At 37.1% G+C, this 17,957-nt stretch overlaps 1 pseudogene; it reads left to right on the forward strand.

Moving 5' to 3' along the window:
- Positions 1-645: 645 nt before the first annotated feature.
- On the forward strand, positions 646-16,780 carry LOC136845108 (uncharacterized; annotated as a pseudogene).
- The last annotated feature ends 1,177 nt before the right edge of the window (positions 16,781-17,957 follow it).

The raw sequence follows: 17,957 nt of genomic DNA on the forward strand, positions 1-17,957 counted from the left end.
GCTCTGAAAATAGTTGGAATTGGAGTTAGAATATAAGATTTATGCCAAAGGCCATATGTGAGGTTATTCAGCGTTAAAAATAACTGGAATTGGAATATAAAACTTACGTCGGAGGCCAAGCAAGCGCTGGGACCTGGAATTGGAATTGGAATGTAAGATTTACGCCAAAGCTATGAGGTCATTAAGCGCTGAAAATAACTGGAATTAGAACTGGAATATCAGATTAAGGCCAAAGGCTCCAAGTGCTGGGACCTTTGAGATCATTAGGGGCTGAAAATAATTGGAATTGGATTTAGAATACAGAATATAGACCAGAGGCCAAGCAAGTGCTGGGAGCTGTGAGGTCATTCAGCGCCGAAAAGGGAAATTGAGAGTAAAAAGTTTTGAAAGACGTAACAGGAGGAAAAATTTTAGCAATTGTTAGGAGAAGGTTGAGGAAAGTAAGATGGAAGAAAGAGGATAGGAACAGGGGTACAGTAAAAGGAAAATGAAAGGGGTTCCAGCTAAGGGCCTAAGGGACGCCGCAAAGAACCTTAAGTAATGACTAATATATATTTTTTTTTCGAGAATATGAATGGAGGTACAGTAAAAGGAAATCGAAAGGGGTTCCAGCAAAGGGCCTAAGGGACGCTGTAAAGAACCTTAAGTAATGACTAATATATATATTTTTTTTCCTTTTCAGACAAAACTACCCCAAGAAGAGTATTGAGAGATCAGCAAGAGACGCTACTTGAACACCAGAGAAGATCTCCCCCACAAAATGTGGTCAGATAACTCCCACACCCACAGCTTTCCCCACGCGGCTGGCTTCTCCCACGCTCCTGGCCTGGATCGACTCTGCTTAAACTCCAGGTGAGAGAGAGAGAGAGAGAGAGAGAGAGAGAGAGAGAGAGAGAGAGAGAAACTCCATAAAAATTGTATGTCCTTGTAACAACAACAGTGAGTTATGGAGAGAGAGAGAGAGAGAGAGAGAGAGAGAGAGAGAGAGAGAGAGAGAGAGAGAGAGTCGTCGTGGAATTTATATTTCATATTTTTGACTGCTTTTAATTCCCCGCTAAGGATGTGAATTGCATAAATGAGAGAGAGAGAGAGAGAGAGAGAGAGAGAGAGAGAGAGAGAGAGAGAGAGAGAGAGTAATGAAGCCTGAAATACTTCATTTTTTAGTATTCCCACGAGTATTGCAACGCCAGTTACTTAAAGCAATAGGTTCAGAGAGAGAGAGAGAGAGAGAGAGAGAGAGAGAGAGAGAATAACAGGTCCATAATAGTGCTTTTGAAATTAAATCCCAAATAATCACTTCTTTATTGCCATCGTATTTCCCGTTTTCGCTAATGCCTATTTATCTAATCTAGATAATGGCACGGAGATATAATACAACGAAGTATATCGGATAACATATCTACCATTTCCGCTGTAACTGCTATTACTAATGCATCTGATACTGACATAATGACTTACATTAATCCAGCGGTCATTATCATAACCGCTGGCATTAGCGTGACGGATTTTCATAACGGAGCTATGCCCGGAAATAATGTTCTGCCTTATAGCCTTCCGGGAATCGGGGTATTCAACTCTTGTGAGGACGGATAATGAGTTATTCCCGGAAGAGGTAACGGAAGTGAGTTGCTATCTTATGCTATCTGTACAACTAGGGATGATTGCTACCTTGTACTACCTGTACAACTAGGGATAACTGCTACCTTGTATTACCTGTACAACTAGGGATAATTGCTACCTTGTACTGCCTGTACAACTAGGGATAATTTCCTTGTACTTGTACAACTAGGGATAATTGCTACCTTGTACTACCTGTACAACTAGGGATGATTGCTACCTTGATATTACCTGTACAACTAGGGATAATTGCAACCTTGTACTACCTGTACAACTGCTACAACTAGGGATGATTGCTACCTTGTACTACCTGTACAACTAGGGATGATTGCTACCTTAACCACCTGTACAACTAGGGATGATTCCGCTTGTATTACCGTGACGGATTTTCACAACTAGGGATAACTGCTACCTTGTACTACCTGTACAACTAATGTGATTGCTGCCTTGTACTACCTGTACAACTAGGGATGATTGCTACCTTGTACTGCCTGTACAACTAGGGACGATTGCTACCTTGTACTACCTGTACAACTAGGGATAATTGCTACCTTGTATTACCTGTACAACTAGGGATAATTGCAACCTTGTACTACCTGTACAACTAGGGATAATTGCTACCTTGTACTACCTGTACAACTAGAGATGATTGCTACCTTGTACTACCTGTACAACTAGGGATAATTGCAACCTTGTAATACCTGTACAACCAGGGATAATTGCAACGTTGTACTACCTGCACAACTAGGGATAATTGCTACCTTGTACTGCCTGTACAACTAGGGATAATTGCAACCTTGTACTGCCTGTACAACTAGGGATAATTGCTACCTTGTACTGCCTGTACAACTAGGGATAATTGCAACCTTGTACTGCCTGTACAACTCGGGATAATTGCTACCTTGTATTACCTGTACAACTAGCGATAATTGCAACCTTGTACTATCTGTACAACTAGGGATAATTGCTACCTTGTACTGCCTGTACAACTAGGGATAATTGCAACCTTGTATTACCTGTACAACTAGGGATAATTGCAACCTTGTACTACCTGTACAACTAGGGATAATTGCTACCTTGTACAGCCTGTACAACTAGGGATAATTGCAACCTTGTATTACCTGTACAACTAGGGATAATTGCAACCTTGTAATACCTGTACAACTAGGGATGATTGCTACCTTGTATTACCTGTACAACTAGGGATAATTGCAACCTTGTAATACCTGTATAACTAGGGACAATTGCTACCTTGTACTACCTGTACAACTAGGGATAATTGCTACCTTGTATTACCTGTACAACTAGGGATAATTGCAACCTTGTACTACCTGTACAACTAGGGATGAATGCTACATTGTACTATCTGTACAACTAGGGATAATTGCTACCTTGTACTGCCTGTACAACTAGGGATGATTGCTACCTTGTACTACTTGTACAACTAGGGATAACTGCTACCTTGTACTGCCTGTACAACTAGGGATAACTGCTACCTTGTATTACCTGTACAACTAGGGATAATTGCTACCTTGTACTGCCTGTACAACTAGGGATGATTGCTACCTTGTACTACCTGTACAACTAGGGATAACTGCTATTTGTACTGCCTGTACAATTAGGGATAACTGCTACCTTGTATTACCTGTACAACTAGGGATAATTGCTAACTTGTACTACCTGTACAATTAGGGATAATTGCAACCTTGCACTACCTTAACAACTAGGGATAATTGCAACCTTGCACTACCTGTACAATTAGGGATAATTGCAACCTTGCACTACCTGTAAAAGTAGGGATACGACGCCGTAGGAGGGCAGTTCCGTCAGTGCACCTCATGCAGTGCACTGTAGGCATTACTTAAGATTCTTTGCAGCGGGTCTTCGGCCCCTAGCTGCAACCCCTTTCGTCCCTTTTACTGTACCTCCTTTCATATTCCTTTCCTACCATCTTACTTTCCACCCTCTCCTAACAACTAATTCATAGGCTAGCATGATTATGGACGAAGTACAGTCCGAAAGCGCGCTATGAAGACAGCAAATAAAAGGAATTATTAAGAAATGGCTTTCTTTCATAATTCTACGATTTTCGAGTAGTAAAGAGAAGGGTGACTACAGAACATTGGAAAGAACCAGTAACAAAATAGTTAAAGTTCGCAGTTATCTATCGTTCAACGAAACCTGCACAATATATACTGTATATATATATATATATATATATATATATATATATATATATATATATATCGAAATATACAAACGTCCTTTAATATCAATTCACTATACCTCGAAATAATATATTTTCATATATATATAAGGAATTTTTAGATGATAATAAGTCCACCGTCCCGTGATCGAACCAGCGACGGACGAGGAATCAGGACTACAGTGACATGCACTAACGAAATCGGCCGATTTCGTTATTGCGTCACTGTAGTCCTGATTCCTAATCGAATTCAACGGTGGACTTAATCATCTAAAAATCCCATCATGGAAAACCATGAAAAATTTTATTTCGAGGTAGAACAGATTGGCATTAAAGGATAGTTTGTAGCTATTCTTGATTGTATATGAATCACGGTGATGTGATAAATAGTCATATATATATATATATATATATATATATATATATATATATATATATATATATATATATATAAACATATACATACATGCACAGGGCTTATTCCCTGTGCCTTATATATAAGTGAATTCAAAGCTAAATCAAATCCCATCATGGAAAACCATCAAGTTTACTGAGGCTACAACAGATGGCAGCACGGATAGCACCAACTCTATTCTTGCCTGAGAGAATGGAGGCATATTCTAATACAAAGGGGAGAGAAAAGAAGAATAATAATAAGAGAGAATAATAAGAATGATGGCGACTTTAAACTTATCAGTGTTCTTCCCTTTGTGTCTCGCGAAGCGAAAATGAATCGATAGATAGCACCGTCGAGTATTCCGATTCTGATTCAGAGATGAGAGAATGGGAGTGACAGCGGTGGTGGTGGAATTGCGGAGAAGATAATAATAATAATAATAATAATAATAATAATAATAATAATAATAATAATAATAATAATAATAATAATAATATCTGCCTCGCGTCGAGATCTCGCAGTTTCTATGATTTTAATGGATGGAAATTAAATCTAGCTGTCCATTTTACTTATGGAATATAGGAATGGAAGACGGAATAATAATAATAATAATAATAATAAAAATAATAATAATAATAATAATAATAATAATAATAATAATAATAATAATAATAATAATATCAGCGTCGCGTCGAGATCTCGCAATCCGTAAGATTTTAAATCTGCAAATTAAATTTAGTAGTCAATTTTAATTAGGGAATATAGGAATGGAAGACGGTAATAATAATAATAATAATAATAATAATAATAATAATAATACCAGCCTCGCATCGAGATCTCGCAGTTTCTATGATTTTAAAGGCAGAAATTAAATCTAGCTGTCAATTTTAACTTATGGAATATCTAAATTAAATCTAGCTGTCAATTTTAACTTACGGAATATAGGAATGGAATATAAAGTCCAGGCCAAAGGCCAAGCAAGCGTTGGGACCCATGAGGTCATTCAGCGCTGAAAGGGAAATTGAAGGTAAAAAGGTTTGAAAGGTGTAACAGGAGGAATACCTCGCTGTTGCACTGCAAAACAATTGTTAAGAGAGGGTGGACGGAAGGATGGAAGAAGGAGAGTATGAATGGAGGTACAGTAAAAGGAATGAAAGGGGTTGCAGCTAGGGGCCGAAGGGACGCTGCAAAGAACCTCAAGTAATGCTTACAGTGCACCACGTGAGGTGAGCAGACGGTACTACCCCACAAATATTTTTTTTTTACTTATAAAACTATCTGAATGATCTTTTTTAAGCAAGTGGAACCGTCGACTATTTTGATAAGAATACATTTAATTTTTTCTCTTTTTCTCTCCAAGTCAATGGACCTTTAAAGTAACCGAGACTACAGTTATGATATTCAAACAATGCTTTTCTTTCCAACTTTTGCCAGATTCTCACATAATAAAAATCCATCTTTGCAAATAATAAGATCCTTGATCCACAATTTCCAAAGAACCCCAAAACCGAATACATAAGTCTTTTATGACTCCTAGTTAACATATTCACGAATCATTTTACCCATAACCGAGGCTGAATTGTAAAAGGAGATGCCAGGTTGGCGGCAACCGAGTAATGGGACCTTCCCGGCAAAGAGCGGGACGCCGCATCTTAGAAACTAACCACAGAATTTTCTTGAAAATAATCTCATTATGTTTCCCACACCCAAATTTTAATGCATGCACAGCGCTGACCTAACGTAACCTAACCTAACCTAGGGGCATGGCCAAAAAAATCCGGGGCATGGTGCAATACTGGCATACATCTCAGGAATTTGCTGCCAGGTTGAGTTCAGCGCTAAATTCCCTTTAGAGCGAGTGGATCTGCGCATGTATTCCGAAGGTTGCATTACATTCATCACTGGAATTGTTGGTTTGTGTTGAAACATTTCCTAACCTCAGTAATCACGGGATTAATACGTTGCAAAGAGAAAATGATTTTACGGTGATTTTGCCTACTGTGCAATCCTTCGTGAAGACGAAGAAGTATATATATGAATTGAAAACAGATACGTTCTACCAGGGTTGAGCGAGCCATGGCCTCATTAGCAAAGTAGAATAGAATACAGAATTAGGCCAAAGGCCTAATGATGAGGTCGTTCAGCGCTGAAATGGAAATTGACAGTAGAAAGGTCTGAAAGGCGTAACAGGAGGGAAACCTCAAAGCAGTTGCGCTATGAAAGAATTTTTAGGAGAGGGTTGAGGAAAGTAAGATGGGAGAAAGAGAATATGCTCGGAGGTACAAATAAAAGGAATGAAAGAGGTTGCAGTTAGTGGCTTAAAGAACGCTTCAAAGAACCTTAAGTAACGCCTACAGTGCACCGCAGGAGGTGTACTGATGGTACTACCCTCCTACGAAGATATTAGCGATGACGAAGTGGAAGCAGATTCAATAGTAACCTTTTATGAATTAGCGTACTATCGCTCTATGGAGGCTCCTTAGTGCCGTCAGTGCACCTCACGCTGTGCATTGTAGGCATCACTAAAGGTTCTTTGCGGCGTTCCTTCGACCCGTAGGTGCTACCCCTTTCATTCTTTTTACAGTACCTCCATTCATATTCTCTCTGCCATCTTACTTTCCTCATCCCTCTCCTTACAATTGCTTCATACTGCAAGTGCAGCACTTGGCCTTTGACCTAAATTTTATATATTCCTTTCCATTCCTTGCACGAGGTTCTTGGGCGTAAGTGTCGCATCTTCATCCCAAAAACCAATGTATAAAACTGTCGTGTAACGTCTAGAGCTTTCCTCTTGAAAAGAAGAGAAAATCTTTAAATCGTCGGTTTTTTTATGAAGGAAAAATTTATTGGAAACACAAAAATTGTAAAGATTCTTAGACTTCTACTTAAAATACAGTTCACGCCGGACTTTGTATGAAGGAAAAATTTATTGGAAAATCAAAAATTGGAAAGATTCTGAGACTTATGCTTAAAAGCAATTCATGCCGGTCTTTGTATGAGGGGAAAATTTATTGGTAATTCAAAAATTGAAAAAAATCTCAAACTTCTACTTAAAACAATTCATTCCGGTCTTTGTATGAGGTTCAAATTTATTGGAAACCAAAAACTGTAAAGATTCTCAGACTCCTCCTTAAAACAATTCATGCCGGTCTTTGTATGGGGGGAAAATTTACTGGAAATTCAAAAACTGGAAAGATTCTCAGACTTCTACTTAAAGACAATTCACGCCGGTCTTTGTATGAGGTTCAGATTTATTGGAAATTCAAAAACTGAAAAGATTCGCTGATTTATACTTAAAACAATTCATGCCGGTCTTTGTATGAAGAAAAAATTTATTCGAAACCAAAAACTGAAAAGATTCTCAGACTCCTCATTAAAACAATTCATGGCGGCCTTTGTATGAAGGAAAAATTTATTGGAAATTCAAGAACTGTTAAGATTCTGAGACTTCTCCTTGAAAACAAGTCATGCCGGTCTTCGTATGAAAGAAAAAATTATAGGAAATTCAAAAACTGTTAAGATTCTCAGACATTAAGATTCTCAGACATTTACTTAAAAACGATTCACGCGAAGAACCCGACCCTATTACGAATGAAGCGAAAACGAAAAATAGAGTTCATTCTGTTAATGAGGTTAAGCATACTGTCAAAAACTTCATCATGGGGGAAAACTTTCGAGACCTGTCGACAGAGGAAGAAAGGGAGATAAAAAAAAAAAAAAAAAAACTCAGGCTCTTATAATTGCGAGCGCGAATTTAGAAATAATCAACTTTCGGCGAATTTAAAGTTTCCAAGTCACTCCACTTTCTTAACTTGTTCACTTGCTGCAAATTTAATGAGTCTAGACGTTCTTTTCGGTAAATTGATCTGGAATTTTATTCGACTGAAAGAGAGAGAGAGAGAGAGAGAGAGAGAGAGAGAGAGAGAGAGAGAGAGAGAGAGAGAGAGAGAGGGGTATATATATATGTATGCATATATACAGTATATATACATACAGTGTATATAAACATCATATATATATTATACATATATATATATATATATATATATATATATATATATATATATATATATATATATATATATAAAGAGAGAGAGAGAGAGAGAGAGAGAGATATATATATACATATATATATATATATATATATATATATATATATATATATATATATATATATATATATATATATAGAGAGAGAGAGAGAGAGAGAGAGAGAGAGAGAGAGAAGAGAGAAGAGAAGAAGAAGAAGAAGAAGAAGAAGAAGAAGAAGAAGAAGAAGAAACGAAAAGAAGAAGAAGAAGAAAAGAAGAAGAAGAGGAGAGAGGAGAGAGAGAGAGAGAGAGAGAGAGAGAGAGAGAGAGAGAGAGAAGAGACAGACCGACAGACAGAAAGAGCATCTGAAACCCAATCATTCGTTATATCCACAGAAGCAATCTCGATAATGAATCTGCATAAAAACACGACTAATGGATTTTTCTGAACAGTTCATCAGCTCGAATCTCTCTCCCCTCCCCCCCGCTTTTTTCATAATAATCGACATTCGACGAACCTCGTAAAGAGGTTTTTTCCACTCCACAATCTCTATTGCACTCGAAGTAACACCGCTCCACTCGATACGAAAGCTTATTGGACAATCTCGCAGCGAGAGCGGGCGAAGTAACGGGGAGTTATTATTATCATTATTTATTTCAAAAAAGGCATAAATGGAATATGATGAGTGGTTACAGCCCGCTGAAGCGAGGAGGACTTCGTATATATATATATATATATATATATATATATATATATATATATATATATATATATATATATATATATATATATATATATATATATATAAATATATATATATATATATACATACATATATATATATATATATATATATATATATATATATATATATATATATATATATATATATATATATATATATATATATATATATATATATATATATATATATATATATATATATATATATATATATATATATATATATATGTAGTATATATAGTATATATATATATATATATATATAAATATATATGCATATATATACTGTATATATATGTATATAATATATATACTATATATACATATACATATATACTCATATATATTCATATATAATATATATGCATGTATATAAATCTATATATATATTATATATATATATATATATATATAAAATGTTAATGGACTCTACTCACTAATACAGTAATGACTTACAGCATCTGAAACCTCGTCAAAATCGTTTAAAAATCAATATTTCAGATAAACAGCGAATTCGCCAAGCGAACTACATTCGTAAAAAGCAAGGACCTACAAAAACCTTCAAATTCTGTCCAGACATTCGAATTTCGTTCAGGCATAACATGATGCTCGCAGATGTGAACAAAACGCTCGGGTAATAACTCCCAAATGGAAAGAGGAGTGAGTGCAACGCTCGCTAAATGAACATAAACAGCTTTCGCATGAATACATATACGATGATCATCCCGCATTGCACTGCCAGTCTTATTTCTTTCCTAATATCGGTGATGAAAGTGGAAATCGGATACCATTTGCAGAGGACATCAAAGCATTCTTTTAAACGCGACGTTACATTCAGCAAAATGTTCTTCCTGTTTTTTGTATGTGTATGGGTATATATATATATATATATATATATATATATATATATATATATATATATATATATATATATATATATATATATATATATATATATATATAATATATAATATATATATATGTATGTATATATAATATAATATTATATATAATATGTATACATATAATATATATAATGTGTATACATATATATATATATATATATATATATATATAATATATATATGTGTATACATATAAGTATATATATACATATATATATAATATATATATATATGTATATATAATGTGTGTATATATATAAGTATATATAGATCTATATATATACATACAAATAAATATATAGACATATATATATAGTATATATATATATATATATATATATATATATATATATTTGTATGTATGCATGTATGTATATAAGTATGTATGCAGGTATTAGTATTCAAATGCAACGCAATATATAAAACCTTAAAACTGTTCAGAATGAACAGCAGACGGTCCTAATAACCACCACTCCTACATAAATACGATTATAAAACCTAAATTACGAATCGTTTTAAAAAAAAGTATATACGATTATTTAGCACAGAAATGGTTCTGTTTAATAACTTACATAAAAAAAAACAAGTAAAAATATGCGCCGAAGTTTCTCCTGCGCAGCCGAGTTTTCTGTACAGCGTGTAATCAAGGCCACCCAAAATAGATCTATCTTTCGGTGGTCTCGGTATAATGCTGTAGGTGACGCGGCCCATGAAACTTTAACCACGGCTCGGTGGTGGCCTAGCTTATTTACATCGTTGCCAGAAGCACGAGTATGGCTAAAATTTTAACCTTAAATGAATTAAAAACTGCTGAGGCTAGAGGACTGCAATTTGGTATGTTTGATGATTGGAGCGTGGATGGTCAACATAACAATTTGCAGCCCTATAGCCTCAGTAGTTATTTTATTAAAGGTTAAATTTAGCTATAATCGTGCTTCTGGTAGCGCTATAGGACATGCCACCACCTGGCGGATGTCTAAAGTAATGTGACGAAGGTTTACTACGGTTGCTGGCATAAGGCCTACTAATTGCACTTTACTTTTTCAAATATTTTGACTAAGAATGAGTTTTCATCAAATATTTTGACCATGCGGATATATTCTATACACTTTGATAACGAAAATACGTCGAAATATGTCAGAAAGGAGCTTTACACTTGCTGGCATAGGCCTATTAGTCAACATTCTAGATTTGATAAAGCAGTATTTTCATATAATACTTTGACCCTGAGTATATCTCAATATCCTTTGATAACGAATTTGTGCCGAAATACGTCAAAAACGTTAGAAAGGAGTTCAAAGATAAAGCAATTACGGGTCTAGGGCCTATAGTCAGTATTCAAAATATCTTGACTACAACGAGTTTTCATCAAATATTTTGAACATGTAGACATATCTATATACTTTGATAAGAAGAATGCGTCAAAATACGTCACAAAGCCGAAATAATGTTACCAGTGCACTGATGTAATGTGTCGAAAGTGTATTAGGCTTGCTGGCATAGGCCTATAGTTTAGTATTTTGACCCTACGCATATCTCTATATACTCTGATAAAAAAAAAATACGCCGAAATACGTCCGAAAGGAGCTTTATTTACAACGATTTCCATCCAAATATTTTTACCCCTGCGTGCGTCACTATATCCTTGGATAACGAGAGTACGTCCAGATGCGTCAAAATGCGTCAAAAAGTTCGATGGTAAAGCATGATACGTATTTAGGCCTATATTGAATCTTCAAAATGCTTTGGATACAACGAGTTTTCATCAAATGATTTAACCATGCGTATATATCTACATCCTTTGTTAACAAAAATACGTCGAAACACGTCAAAATAAGTCAAAAAGGCCTTTCAGCGTAAAGCAAAATATGGATAATCATTTTCCCGCCAAAATACTTCCCAAACTTTATACAGACAACTTATCATGACCATACGTATATATCTGTGTCCTTTCATAACAAAAATACGTCGCAATACGTCAAAAGGAATTCCACCGTAAAGCATGATACGGATAATCAGTTTTCCCGCCAAAGGACTAACGCCCCCACCCCCGTCCCATGCGTCTGTGCGGAGGGGGTGTCACCCGCAAATACGGTTTCATGTTGACGAAAGTAAAATACACGTCGTATGCATACGTACGTCCTATTTCCTCATACAGATTCAAAATAGCATAAACATTGGTAAGAAATATCATCCGAAAACTTTAAATTAACCTGAAGTTAAAGTTATTTAAACCTGAAAAAAAATCAAGAGTTAAACGGTAACTTAAACCAGGCATAAATCAACAAGCAAGAGTTAAAAGGTAACCCAAACCTGAAATGAATCAAGTAAGTGTTAAAACAGCAATTTAAAAATGAAATAAGTCAATTAAAAGTTAAAATAACACCTGAAGACCTCGAATAAATCAAATACATCAAGGAAAAGTTAAACAGTAATATAGTACTAGGCCGATGTGACCATAAATATAAGCATGCGAAAGTGTTGTACACGACTTAGACCTACTTTTTTTCCTAATTCGTTCTTGCTTTTTTGTCAGCGAAGTTCTCTGTCACTTCGTCCTAAAAAGTGCTTCGTTTTCAAGTGTTCTGGCACTTGAATGACAGCAGAGCTAAGGATGACGAAAAGCTTTCCCGACCTTTTGTGAGCTGCCCGAAGTCAGTGTCTGCTCTCTCTCTCTCCCTCTTTCTTTCTCTCTCTCTCGTCATTCCACCTGTAGAGGGACACAAATAATGAAAAGTATATTAGAAAAGTATATTTTAGAAGTATATATATTTATAAATTTCCAAAATCTGCTTCACAAGAAAATATACGCCTATATATTAACGTAAAAAGGATGGAGTCTCGTCTCGAGCATATTTATGAAAAAAAGTACAAAAACTTTTTAAAACTCTTATTATAACAATACCTTGACCACCACTTCTGTTTCTTGTTTAAAGATGAGCAATATACATCCAGTTGGTATTTGTACGAAGATGATATTCATTTTAAAATAAGGAGAGACGTCAGAGCCTCCGGAGATAAAAATTAAATGTCTTGATACCGCAGCGTCCAGGAGGCAACTGACATCATCACGGGCTATCAAGCAGGATTGCCAACCCTTATGGTTGCTCGCATTGCTTATCTTATATCTACCAGACGATTTCATACATCCTTTTCTATTTTATATACATATAAACATTCACACACATAATATATACATATATATGTATATATATTTATCGTATGTAAATATTATGGTTAGCTAACACTGTATGTTATCTCCGTAGGGTTGGCAATCCTAGCTTATGGCGGGAATTCGGAATTCCATCTTGAACCTGCCATCTCTTTCATCTCTAGTTATGAATGCTCTCTCTCTCTCTCTCTCTCTCTCTCTCTCTCTCTCTCTCTCTCTCTCTCTCTCTCTCTCTCTCTCTCTCTCTCTCTCTCTCTCTCTCTCTCTCTCTCTCTCTCTCTCTCTCTCTCTCTCTCTCTCTCTCTCTCTCGGAAACAGGACTTCGACTCCCCTAAGTCCGCAAAAGTCAAACTCTCGAAGAAGTTTGAAGCCTGACAACTCTGACATGATCCAGCTGTCCTGGTTGCATTCGTTTGTCTTCAAAATTCGTCTCCTTCCGCCTCACTTAATTCGTGATTCGTCATTCGTAATTCAGTCCACGCATCGAGTCGTGTTGCCTTCTTTTGCCGCCCGGTGGAATGTCAATGAAGAAGAAATCACGGTTTAAATCTCTGGGTTCTTCTTCTTCCACCTCACGCACTGAGAGGTTGAGTGGTGTTTCTCAGTATGGCGATTGTTTATCATAATTCTGTGGAGTCTAGGTAATGAATTTTAAGTGTTTACTTTTCCAGTATTTATTTTTTTATTTCTATTGCAATTACGTATGCTCTTTTATTATGTTTGATATGTTTACAAGTTGTATTCATGTAAATAGAATTTTTCATTTTTCATTTTTAATTTTGATTTCGTTAATTGCGAATCAGTTTCTCAAAATTAATTGTTTGTACAGTCAGAGATACATCTCTCTCTCTCTCTCTCTCTCTCTCTCTCTCTCTCTCTCTCTCTCTTTATTTAGATTTTTAACAGCAATTTTTTTTATATTTTCTTTCCTATTTGTGATGTGCCTTTATTTGGTAATAATAATTTTTTTAAGGTACTTGTCTGTGCAGCAAAAGACTCGTTTCTCTCTCTCTCTCTCTCTCATTTCCATAAGTATATTTTCTCTCACTCCCTCCCTACCCCATTTTCTCTCTCTCTCTCTCTCTCTCTCTCTCTCTCTCTCTCTCTCTCTCTCTCTCTCTTCTCTCTTTCCTTAAGTATATTTTGTCTTTCTCCCTCCCTACCCCATTTTCTCTTTTTCTATTTCTCTCCCTCCTCCCTCCCTCTCTCTCTCTCTCTCTCTCTCTCTCTCTCTCTCTCTCTCTCTCTCTCTAATTCCCTTTCTCTTTCCCCACCTCTCTCCCTCTCTCTCTCTCTCTCTCTCTCTCTCTAATTCCCTTTCTCTTTCCCCACTCTCTCTCTCTCTCTCTCTCTCTCTCTCTACAAGAAATTCGAAAAGAATATCACCTGTGGCTTACCCTGCGGGCATATAAAAGGAAGAAAAAAAACCTGTCTACGAGTGCCAGAATCCTTCAATAGGACTCTTTATCATTCCCAGGTTAGGATGCGTCCTGGCCAACGGTCTGAGGATGGAAGCAGGATCAAGTTCGCCCCCCACAGCGCCGCCTTCAAGGACACCGCGCCCATGGCATCCTCCACCCAAGTTTCGGCTGAGGCAGCTATATTCGTTGCAGTGAGTCTTCTTGTTTATATCCTTCAGAATGGTGGTCCTTATCTGGTGGCCCATGGACCACTAGTTGTTTTCAGATGGTGGCCCATGGACCACTAGTGGTCCATTGCTGTAAGTTTTCCCCGATTAAACCTACGTCAGAATATCCTTGAGAATGGTGGTCAAAACCACTATCCATTGCTTTTCCCGATTAAACCTGAAAAATGGAATGGTGGTTCTCATGTGGTGGTCCATGGACCACTAATTTTCAGCTGGTGGCCCATGGACCACTAGTTGCTTTCAGCTGGTGGCCCATGGACCATTAGTTGCTTTCAGCTGGTGTCCAGTGGACCACTAGTTGTTTTCACCTGGTGGCCCATGGACCAATAGCTTTTTTCAGTTGTTGACCCATGGACCACTAGCTGTTTTCAGCTGGTGGCCCATGGACCATTAGTTGCTTTCAGCTGGTGGCCCATGGAACACTAATTGTTCTCAGCTGGTGGTCCATGGACCACTAGTTTTTTTCAGCCGGTGGTCCATGGACCACTATTTGTTTTCAGCTGGTGGCCCATGAACCACTAATGGTCTGTTGTTGTAAGTTTTCTCTGATTAAACCTACGTCAAAATATCCTTTAGAACAGTGGTTCTCAACTGGTGGTCCACGGGCCACTAGTAGTCCATGGTGACATTTTGGGTGGCCCACAGGGCAGTCACTATACCTGGGAATAAAAGGGAAATTGGTATATATTCTATGAGCTCAAATATTCTGTAGTATATTCCTAGTATTCCAAACATTCTTCTCTGTATTCCAAATATTCCAAATATTTTCCCTGTATTCCAACAATTATTCCCAGTATTTCAAACATTCTTCCCAGTATTCCAAATATTCCAAACTATCTTCCCAGTATTACAAACATTCTTCCTTGTTTTCCAAACATTCTTCCCTGTCCAAACATTCTTCCCTGTTTTCCAAACATTCTGCCCAGTATTCCAAACATTCTTCCCTGTATTCCAAACATTCTTCTTAGCATTCCAAACATTCTGCCCAGCATTCTAAACATTCTTCTCTGTATTACAAACATTCTCCTCAGTATTCCATACATTCTTCCCTATATTCCAGACATTCTTCCCCATATTCCAGACTTTCTTCCCAGTATTCTGAACATTCTTCCTAGTATTCCAAACATTCTTCCCAGTATTATCATTCTTCCTACTATTCCAAACATTATTTCCAGTATTATCGTTCTTCCTACTATTCCAAACATTCTTCCCAGTATTCCAAACATTCTTCCCTGCATTCCAAATATTCCAAACATTCTTCCCAGTGTTCCATACATTCTTCTCTGCATTCCAAATATTCCAAACATTCTTCCCAGTATTCCAAACATCCTTCCTAGTATTTCAAACATTCTTCCCAGTATTATAAAAATTCTTTCCAGTACTCCAAAGATTCTTCCCACTATTCCAAATATTCTTCCTTGTATCTAAATATTCCAAACATTCTTCCCAGTATTCCAAGTATTCTTCCCTGTATCCCAAATATTTCAAATACTCTTCACAGTACTCCAAACATCCTTCCTAGTATTCCAAACATTTCTCCCAGTATTATAAATATTCTTCCCATTATTCCAAATATTCTTCCCTGTATTCCAAATATTCCAAACATTCTTCCCAGCATTCTAAAGAACTCTAGAGGACATTACCTCAGCAATCAGTTGACAAAACTCTCTTCTCTTCCAAAGGTGATCGTCGTCTTCTACGCCGCCATCATCGTCATCCTCCTGGGGACCAACATGCGACGCCCTTCTTCCTCGTCACGCCACCGCCGATCCCGACGCTCCAGATCCAGATCAAGGTCTCGACCAGGGCACCAGGTAGTCCTCGACCCCAAGGACGGCTCGGTGTCCACGCAGCAGACGCCCAAGAAGAAGAGGGACTCCTCCGTGCCGCCAGTTCCCGGGGCTCACAATGTGTAGATCTGTGCCCCTTTCCAGGACTCGTGGGTCCGTTTCAGTAGCTTTTGGGAGGTCGACTGGAGCCACACGAGCGCCGCCCTTCCAGACCTTCCAGATCTCAACATATCTTGGCCATCGAGTCACTGCTGCGGGAGGGGAATGAGAAAGAGATAAAAAAGAGAAAATATCTGACTGTTCCCTCTTTCCCTTCGTGGGAGTCTCATCGCGATGCCTTCTTCTTGTGATGGCCGCCTGGAATGCAAATTCCTGAGATGTATGCTAGTATTGCACCAGCCCCGTTTGTTTTGCCATCCCCCTAGGTTAGGTTAGGTTAGGTTGGGTTAGGTTAGGTTAGATTGGTACTTCCAGGTAATTTGGGTGTGGGAAACAGAATGAGATTATTTTCAAGAAATTCTTTGGTTAGTTTTTAAAATATGGCGTCTCGATTTTTTCAGGGAAAGGTCCCGGTACTGGTTACATCTCGGGAAAATGTGTCCGGGATGCCATTCTCCTCAGAAACAATAAAAACTTATCCATTCAGATAGGTACACATATCCTTTGTACTTGTATGTACATAACAATTATATCCAGGTATATTGTATATGGATGTACGATAGATATTTTTCTTACTCTAAAAGCATTTCCCGTTTAAAAAAATGGCAAAAAAGGCTTCAGAAATTGAAATGAATTTCCAGTGCGTAGCATTACAGTGCGAAAGCCACTGCTATCCCTCAGTCCCCACACGAATAGAGTATCCTTGCAGGCCACATACATACATAAATACACAAATACATGAATAACAAATCCATTAATAAAAATTTTTCTAATTTCATGATTATGTGATGCTTGGACGTTTCATTTCTTTGAGAAAAAACATCGCTGACTGACACTGGCAAGTTTCGTGTGAAATTCACAACCACAACTAACAAAGGTACCATTTCCTCCTGAAACCCCACTCGAGCGTTCAAATAACTTGTCAGGACACAACCTGTACAAAAGAACATGAATACAAAGATACTTTAATACATATTTGTCAAATTACATGATTATGTGATGCCTCAACGTTTCATTTCTTTGAGAAAAAACATCACTGGCTGACACTGGCAAGTTTTGTGTGAAATTCACGGAAGTACCACTTCCTCTTGAAAATCCCCTCGAACATTCCAATTGCTTATCAGGACACAATCTACACAAAAACATGAATACAAAGATACATTAATACACATTTTTCTAATTACATGATTATCTGATGACTCAACGTTTTATTTCTTTGAGAAAAACATCACTGACTGACACTGGCAAATTTTGTGTGAAATTCACGGAAGTACCACTTCCTCCTTC

This window comes from Macrobrachium rosenbergii, chromosome 13, assembly GCF_040412425.1.
Source record: "Macrobrachium rosenbergii isolate ZJJX-2024 chromosome 13, ASM4041242v1, whole genome shotgun sequence".
NCBI classification, from domain to species: Eukaryota; Metazoa; Arthropoda; class Malacostraca; order Decapoda; family Palaemonidae; genus Macrobrachium; species Macrobrachium rosenbergii.